Raw genomic sequence first — 10,277 nt, 5'->3', positions numbered from 1 at the left:
GAGCCTCCACTGGGTAATTTTAGTTTATTTAGGGGGGTTAGGTTAGGGGGGGTTAGGTTAGGGGTTAGGTTTATTGCGTTGTGGGCTATGGCGGTTTAGGGGTTAATAGACTTTATTAGTTATTGCGGTGGGGGATTGCGGTTGACAGGTAGATAGACATTGTGCATGCGTTAGGTGTTAGTTTATTTTTGCAGGCATTTCCGGGAGTTACGGTGCTACCATACTCAGCGCAAGCCTTGCTCCGGCTGCCTTTTATGGCGAGGTAAAAATGGAGTAAGATTTTTCCATTTTCGCCACGTAATTCCTTGCGCTGGATATTGGATACCGATTTACGACGCGGTTCTATGTTAGCCTATGGGAGTAATAATTGCGGGCGACGGGTGAAATATACGCGTGTAACTTGTATGCTACGCCGTATATGTAATACCAAAATCGCTTAAATCTGGCGGCGGAGGATTTTGCGGGCGACGCTGCATATGTAATGGAGGCCTTAGACTTTAACAAAGCTTTTGACACTGTCCTTGGAGTAGATGCTGAGATTGTTAAATTTGTAGAATGCTGGCTTAAGGACAGAAGGCAGAGGATTCCCCAAGAGTCTAGGGCCTATTTTGTTTAACAGTGATATTGGAAGTGGGTTCCAGGGGAAGGTTTGCTTGTTTGCTGATGATATTTGTAAAACTTTTTTCTTTTTTTTTTATTTCCAACTGACTTTGAAATTTCTGAAAATTTACAGCATGGGAGGTGCAGCTCCCCAGAGGTTACACAGATTAGTCAGTAGAATTTAGATGTTGATAACAAAGAGATTTTGGAAAATAAACAGGAAAACCTTCTTGTATGGTTAACTTGGTTTTCTAATACAGATATTTGTAAAATTTCTAACAGAGCTGATGTTCTGGGGCGTGGGGAGCTGGGATGGATTTAATAAGCAGTGATATTAAAAAAACTGTTCTCAATGGTACATTACTGACTGTAACTTAGCGGGACTTGGGGATTATTATTTCAGATTATTTAAAATGTGGTAGACAATGCAGCAGTGCAGCCAGTAAGGTCAGTAGAATTCTTGGTTGCATTAGGAGAGATATAAGAAGCTGAAATAGCGAGGTTCTTATGCCACTTTACAGATCACTAGTTAGGCCTCATCTGGAATATTGTGTACAGTTCTGGAGCCCATATCTCCAGAAGAGTATAAATAAACTAGAAACTGACCAAAGGAGGGCTACTAAAATGGTACATGGCCGAAAATATAAAACGTACAAAGAAAGACTCTATGATCTAAATAGCCATAGTTTAGAGGAGAGAAGGGAAAGAGGTGACATGATAGAAACCTAAGTTCAAATATATAAAGCAACTTATTAAATGAACTGTGGAAGCTGTAAGCATTTCCCACAAAAGAAGAAATACCAAAACAAAGGGTCACAATCTTAATTTAGAGGGTAGCAGATTCAGGAGAAATGTGAGGAAGCAAGAGTGGTGGATTTATGAAACAAACTTCCAATTGAGGTGGTAAACACAAAAACTGTAAAATAATAAAAAAATGCCTGGGACATGTATAAGGCTATCCTAAGAAAAAGTAACGTAATATAGGTAGACTTGATGTGCCTTTTGGTTCTTATCTACCTTCAAATTCTATTTCTCTATGTTTCTAGTGGGATTTCACTGGGATGCTCGGTTGCTTTAGGGACTGCACACTGCTGACCTGCCCTTAGGGTTGGATTTATTCTGCTGTCACCCCTTGTCACAGGGTTAAAGGGACAGTATACACCGATTTTCATATAACTGCATGTAACAGACACTACTATAAAAAAATAAGATGCACAGATACTGATATAAAAATCCAGTATAAAACCGTTTAAAAACTTACTTAGAAGCTTCCAGTTTAGCTCTGTGGAAAAAGTAGCTGGAACACCCACCGAAAGTGGGAAATAGCAGACCCTCCCCCTCACCCTTGCTCTGCATATGAAAAGACTCTTTACACAAACAGGAGCAAGCTGGAGTATACTTTAAAAATTTTGGGCTTGGTTAGGAGTCAACGCAATGCTATTTAAAAATAAACAAATCTATATATTTAAAAAACAAACAAACCCTGTATAGGCTATATGAATGGATCATCTACAAAACATTTATGCAAAGAAAAATCTAGTGTATAATGTCCCTTTAATAGGGACTTCCATAATTTCCAACTCTCTTTAACCTGATGACACTACCTTTAATGGGATGGTTCCAGTTTCAGGGCTTTGCTCCTCATTGCTTTCTATTTGCTTTATATGTCCCATGAAATAATAGGTCTGCCAGGTGGTCTTATAGGGTTCTTATGAATTTGGGGTAAATAATGGAACAAAGACACCACAGGATGTTCCGGTACTATATGCAGTGTATCCTCTTGGGATAAAATTCCCAAGTATATACCCTAATCAATAAGTGATAATAATTCCTTCCTAAACACTTCTGTAGGATTGCTAGAAAGCTGTTTATACGTGGACACATCATTTAACTGATGATGGGCCTCAGAGAAGTAATCATCCTTATTTAAAACCACAATGTTTTCTCCCTTATCAGAGTTTTTGATAACTATATCATCATTACTTTGTAGCCTATCCAACACTATTTTTTCAGATCTTTTCAAGTTGTTATTCGATCTTTCCCCATTTCTTTCTGCTAGATCTAATATTTCCCTTTCTACACTTTACTGAAATATTTAGGGCTGCACCTCTAAATTGTATAGGATAAAAATCTGAATTGATCTTTTTGCGAGATTTAGGTTTCATATCCTCGACTATAGTGTCACTCTCATCATTCAACTCAATAAGTGAATATAAAGTGCAATCATCTTGAAAAGATACCTCTTCATTAATAACCGATGATTTTTCTTGTACATTTTCTTTGGCATTTGTTATTGAATTAGATTGCAATGCAAAGTATCTTTTGAGTCCAACTTTCTAACAAACCTGTTCACATCAATGTGTTAAATTGTGAAAAATGTATTGATGGAGCATAGCCCAATCCCTTACTTAACAGGTTAATTTGGTCAGCAGTCAAAATATGCTTTGACAGGTTAATGACACTCAGATTTTTTATTCTGTGTCCTTTTTCTTTTCCCCTTTGATCTCCTGGTTCTTCTAAAGGGATCCTGGTTTCCTTTCTAGTGCTTTTAGGGCGTACCACTAATTCTTCATTTTTGGTATCATCCGTGGAGACTGTAAATAATGGGAAGAAAAGGAAAGAGAAGAAACTGAAGAGGGGAGAGAAAGAGAAGAAAGTCCAGAAACTGTAGATACAACTGAGTCCTGATCTGAAGATCTCCCTCAGTTGATGTAAAAACGACTTTCTTATGTTTCTTTTTCTTCAGGATTGGTTTCAGAACCACATCCCCTTGTTTCTCCACCTCTTTTCTTTTTGCATATGGCTGTTTTCTTCTCTTAGTAAAGAAATTGCGTTGTTTCGGCTGAAAGCTAGGCCAATGATACACTTTGTTGGTCTCATAATCTTCTCTGTCCTGACCACACCCACTGTCTGCCCAAATCTGCCTTAGACATCTGAGACTTTATTCACAGTGTTCCTGGTTCTTTGCTAAATACATTTAACATTGGGAATTATGTTCTATATTGACAGCTCATAAACATATACACAATGGGCTAGATTACTAATGACGAGCTAACTGTTGCACACAATCGATAAAGGGCTCATTGCGGCTCTTTGTGCGTGTTGGAAGTAACGAGTGTATTACATATTTGAAAGTAAACATGTTTGCTTGAGCTCAATTGAATTTAATATGCATATTTACATGTGTATATATGTATTTACAGACATATACACAAATAAATACATATGTGTATTTATATATACAGGGTATATATATATATATATATATATATATATGTATATATAAATATATATATATATATATATATATATATATATATATATATATATATATATATATATATATATATATATATAAAAAAGTCCCAAGAACAGATCAGCACATCAAACGATAATACAGCAACCAGGGTGCACTTAAATTAAAGTCCATAAATCCAAAAGCAAAAAAGGCACTCACTGTTCATAATAAAATATAACTTTTAATAAGCCAAGTTTAAAACGACATAACATTTCGGTGTTCACATAACACCTTTGTCAAATGTCAAAAATAGTTATAGACAACTTAATGCCCAACCACTCACCTGAGTGGTTGGGCATTAAGTTGTCTATAACTATTTTTGACATTTGACAAAGGTGTTATGTGAACACCGAAATGTTATGTCGTTTTAAACTTGGCTTATTAAAAGTTATATTTTATTATGAACAGTGAGTGCCTTTTTTGCTTTTGGATTTATATATATATATATATATATATATATATATATATATATATATATATATACACATACAACCCCAATTCCAAAAATGTTGGGACAGTATGGAAAATGCAAACAAAATAACAAAAACAGTCATTTTAAAATTTAATTCACCCTGTACTATATTGAAAACGCATTATTATCAAATTATTTGATGTTTTGTGAATTTAATGTATTTTTGGAAATATACACTCATTTCAAATCTGATGATTGCAACAACGTTCCAAAAAAGTTGGGAGATGGGCAATTTAGGACTAATAGCGATGTGACAAGTTGAAATAAGAAGGTGATGTGACACAGGTGAGGCAATCGTGTAATCACAGTATATAAGGAGCCTCCAAAAAAGGCCTAGTCCTTCAAGAGCAAGGATGGGTCAGGGCTCACCAATGTGCCAACAGATGCGTCAGCGAATAATCCAAAACTTTGAGAACAAAATTCCCCAAAGACAAATCTGTAGGATTTTGGGCATTTCACATTCTACAGTGCACAATATAATTAAAAGATTCAAGGAATCCGATCAAATTCTGAATGTGCGTGATCTCCGATTCTTTAGATGTCACTGTCTCAAAAACTGGCATGATTCTGTAATGGATATATAGACATGGGCTCGGGAATACTTTGGTAAACCTTTGTCAGTCAACACCATTCACTGCTGCATCCACAGATGCAAGTTAAGGCTTTACTATGCAAAGCAGAAGCCATACATTAACACTGTCCAGAAGGGCCGACGACTTCTCTGGGTTCGGTCTCATCTGAGATGGACAGTAACACAGTGGAATTGTGTTTTGTGGTCCCACAAGTCAACATTTCAAATAGTTTTTGGAAAAAATAGCCATCATGTTCTCGGGCCAAAGAGGAAAAATACCATCCAAGCTGTTATCAGTGTAAGGTACAAAAGCCAGCGCCTGTCATGGTATGGGGGGGTGTCAGTGCCAATGACATTGATAACTTGCACTTCTGTGAGGGCACCGTTAATGCAGAAAGATATGTATATATTTTGAAGCAACATATGCTTCCATCCAGACCTCGTCTTTTCCAGGAGCGTCCCTGCATTTTCCAGCAGAACAACGCCAAACCACATTCTACCTGGATTACAAGCACATGGTTGCGTAAGTAGAGAGTTCGGGTGCTAGCATGGCCTGTTTGCAGTCCTGACCTGTCTCCGATTGAGAATGTGTGGCGCATTATGAAGCACAAGGTAAAGCAACAAAGGCACAGTTGCGCTACTGAAGACATGCATAATGGATGAATGGGGGGGGGATCTGCTTGCTAAACTTAACCAGCTTGTTAGATCAGTGCAGCATTGCAGGTGTGTAGTTGTCTAAGTGTGCTAGTTCATAAGTGTGGAGAGAGTTATAACAACTGAGTTATTTATTATATATATTATATATGGATACTAACAATATAGTACAGCGACTGGTATATAACTGGAACATAATTAGAACTTTTAACCCTGCTTACACTGCTTTCTCTCCTCTCTCACCAGGTATGTGCATAAGGACTCCATTTTAACCCTGCTTCACATACTATAACTGCATATTCCCCTACAAATCTTTATCTCAGGTATGTTACCTTAAAAAACAACAACTTTATTTTCTCTGTCTTTCAGTTTGACAAGAAAGGTGCCATCTGCAATGTTTGCCTATGCCTTGTTTGAGCCTGCTCTAATTTATGACCTTTGCTAATTAGGAGCATGTGACTGTTATTACCTTTAAATTGAATATCCCCAGCTTGGTACATCAAGCTTAGCTTGTTAGATCAGTGCAGCATTGCATGTGTGTAGTTGTCTAAGTGTGCTAGTTTATAAGTGTAGAGAGAGTTATAACAACGGAGTTAAGTGTGCTAGTTTATAAGTATAGAGAGAGTTATAACAACGGAGTTAAGTGTGCTAGTTTATAAGTGTAGAGAGAGTTATAACAACGGAGTTAAGTGTGCTAGTTTATAAGTATAGAGAGAGTTATAACAACGGAGTTAAGTGTGCTAGTTTATAAGTATAGAGAGAGTTATAACAACGGAGTTAAGTGTGCTAGTTTATAAGTATAGAGAGAGTTATAACAACGGAGTTAAGTGTGCTAGTTTATAAGTATAGAGAGAGTTATAACAACGGAGTTAAGTGTGCTAGTTCATAAGTGTAGAGAGAGTTATAACAACGGAGTTAAGTGTGCTAGTTCATAAGTATAGAGAGAGTTATAACAACGGAGTTAAGTGTGCTAGTTCATAAGTATAGAGAGAGTTATAACAAACATAGACAAAAGAGTGGACAACAGAGATAAGTACAAATTTCCCAAATTAAATGCAAACATGCTACACTTTCTAATATCTTTATTAAACTTTTCCTCCTTTCTCCTTAAAGTCACAGTTCTTCCATTCACAAACAGTACTCAGAACATTCATATTTCTCCTTCTCTTCTACCTTCCCCTCTCTACAACACACATGAACTCTAATTCCTATCTCACATCCCTCAGCCAGCCATGCTTCACTGATCCTAAACTTAAACACTCACATAAGACACATTCTCATCTCCTTTCACTCACCATCTTTCTTCTTCTTGCAGCAGGGGATGTCTCGCCTAACCCAGGTCCACCCTCTGCTTCCCTCAGATCACTACCCCAAATGACACCTCATACACCTTGACCACGTAACCCTCTAAACCTCATTAACTGCACCTCTATTAGTACACCCCAATTCTCGTGTGCCCTTTGGAATGCACGCTCGGTATGCAATAAGATTACATCTATTCACAACCTATTTATTTCACATTGACTTAACCGGTTAGCCCTCACTGATACTTGGCTTTCCATCTCTAACACAACTGCTGTAACCTCTCTGTCCTATGGTGGCCTACATTTCAGTCACACTCCCAGGCCTGGAGACAAACAAGGAGGAGGAGTAGGAATTCTCTTGTCTCCACACAGTACCTTTCACAGCATTACTTCACCCCCCTCTCTTTCCTTCTCATCTTTTGAAGTTCATGCCATCCGCCTCTTCTCCCCTATAGCTCTTCGTGTTGCAGTTATCTATCGGCCCCCTGACCTAGCATCACAATTTCTGGACCACTTTGAAGCCTGGCTTCCACATTTTCTCTCTTCTAATGTCCCTTCTCTCATCTTAGGGGACTTCAATATAACCCTTGATAATCCTAACATGCCTGCTGCCTCTAAACTTCTATCCCTAACCACCTCTTTAGGCCTGTCCCAATGGACAACATCTCCAACACACTGTGAAGGCAACTCCATAGACCTGATCTTCACAAATCTCTTTGCTGTTTCCAACTCCCTTAACCTCCCCTTTCCTCTGACCACCATCTACAAACTTTCTCTCTTACTCTACCTGCTACATCTTTGCAAGCCCCCAAAAAACTACCTTACAGGAATTTAAATGACTTGGATCTCACAGACTTTTCCACTCAACTGAGTCCTCTGCTCTATGACATTTCATCCCTCTCTTGTCCAAACCTTGTGACTCTATAGTATAATTCAGCACTAAAATCAACACTTGACAAAACTGCACCCTCCACTCTTCGACGTACATCAATCACACGCTGGCAACCGTGGCACACTAAACAGACCAGATATATTCAGCGATGCTCACGGGCTGCTGAACAGCAGTGGAGGAAATCACGCACCTGTGCTGATTTCCAGCATTATAAATTCACCCTTAAGTGCTACAACTCTGCGCTCAGCCTGGCTAAACAAGTCTATTTCTCCTCCCTTGTGTCATCTCACGCATCCAACCCCAGAAAGCTGTTCTCAACCATTAACTCCCTTCTACATCCTCCTGTCCCTCCGCTCACTACCAACCTCACTGCTCAAATTATTGCTGACCACTTCAAAAATAACATTGACACCATTAGAAAAGAGATCTGCACCACAAACCCCTCAAACCCAGCAATCCTACCCACCCCTTCTATTGACAAAAAACTATGCTACTTCCCTCCTGTAACAGAGGAAGAAGTCCTATCTGCACTCCTATCCTTGGCTCATCTCACAACCTGTCCACTTGACCCTATTCCTTCACAACTTATTCCCTGTCTCTCTGCTTCACTAACCCCTACCCTAACTCATCTCTTTAACCAATCATACCAATCCTAAAAAAGCCCTCGCTTGACCCCTCCACCCCTTCTAACTATCGACCGGTCTCCTTACTTCCCTTTGCTTACAAATTATTGGAACGACTAGTCTATAATCGGCTAAATCAATTTCTCACAACTAACCCCTTACTTGATCCACTGCAATCTGGTTTCCGCCCTAAACACTTAACAGAAACCGCTCTTGCTAAAGTAACAAATGACCTGTTATCAGCTAAAGCAAAAGGTCATTACTCCTTACTAATTCTTCTTGACCTGTCCGCAGCTTTTGACACAGTTGACCATCCTCTCCTCCTAAAAATACTACATTCATTTGGCATCCGAGACACAGCCCTCTCCTGGTTTGCATTATATTTGTCAAACCGCTCGTTTTCAGTTTCCTTTAACAGCATATCTTGTGATCCTATGCCTCTCTCAGTTGGAGTACCGCAAGGCTCTGTCTTGGGCCCCTTGCTTTTCTCTCTCTATACATCCGGCCTTGGAAAACTTATAGCCCCCTTTGGATTCCAGTACCACTTGTATGCTGATGATACCCAAATCTATCTTTCCTCTCCAGATATCTCTCCCTCTTTACTCAACCAGATTTCTGACTGCCTCTCTGCAATTTCCTCTTGGATGTCTTCACACTACCTCCAACTCAATCTGTCAAAAACTGAGATGCTTCTTATCCCCCCTCTTCGAGACATCCAACACCTGACCGACTGGAGACTCTATTCTCAACACCTCACCCCAGGTCCGCTGACTTGGGGTCACAATAGAACTCACATTCAACCCACATATACAAGCACTTACCAAATCCTGCCGTTCACACCTACACAACATTTCCAGAATTCGCCCCTTCCTTACTAAAAAAAAATACAAAAATACTTATTCATTCCCTCATGTTGTCACGCATTGATTATTGCAAATTTCTCCTAAATGGCCTTCCAAAACACCACCTCTGCTCCCTCCATCTATTATGAATGCTTCTGCTAGACTCATCCACCTAAGTCGCCGATCTACATCAGCTGCTCCGCTTTGCCAGTCTCTACACTGGCTCTCCATACACTCCAGAATGCAATTTAAAGTATTAACCCTAACAAAGCACTCAACAGTCTAACTCCCAACTATATTTTCTCTCTCATCATGAAATATTCCCCAACCCGTCCTCTACAATAAACTTCTGACCTACGTCTCTACACTCCTGTTATCTCTACGTCCCACTCCCACCTCCAAGACTTCGCACGTGCTGCTCCTGTCCTCTGGAACTCTCTACCCCGCTCCATAAGACTGTCTCCAACCTTGTATAGCTTCAGACGCTCCTTGAAAACTCACCTATTCAGAGAGGCATACCATCTCTCCTCCATCCCTCATCCGAACCAAACTAATACATGTACATGAACTGCCTGACTCACTGCTGCAAATACAACCAATGTAACAAGCTACCCCAAACTTATGTCTCTGCACCCTTAACCTATAAACTGTGAGCTCTCCGGAGCAGGGCCCTCTTCCTCCTGTACTAGATTTGTTTAGTTTTGTTATGTTTTGTATTTTATCACAAATCTTTGTCATTGTATACCCCTATCATTGTACCTAGCACTGCGGAATTTGGTGGCGCTATACAAACAAATGATAATTATAATAACTGCTGTCTACAGTGCCCAAACCCTTAATAAGTGTTATTAAAATTATTAGATTACAACACCTTTCCAGGAAGGATCATATAAAATAGCAAAAGACAACTTCCGTATATTAAAATTGAAAGACTTTAATCAATACAAATTGCTACGCGTTTCTAGACCATAAACCGGTCTTTTCTTCAGGCATAAAAACAATGGTTGTTTTTATGCCTGAA

The sequence above is a fragment of the Bombina bombina genome, chromosome 6 (genome assembly GCF_027579735.1).
Source record: "Bombina bombina isolate aBomBom1 chromosome 6, aBomBom1.pri, whole genome shotgun sequence".
Classification (NCBI taxonomy): domain Eukaryota; kingdom Metazoa; phylum Chordata; class Amphibia; order Anura; family Bombinatoridae; genus Bombina; species Bombina bombina.
Note: the sequence above shows the minus strand (reverse complement) of the source record.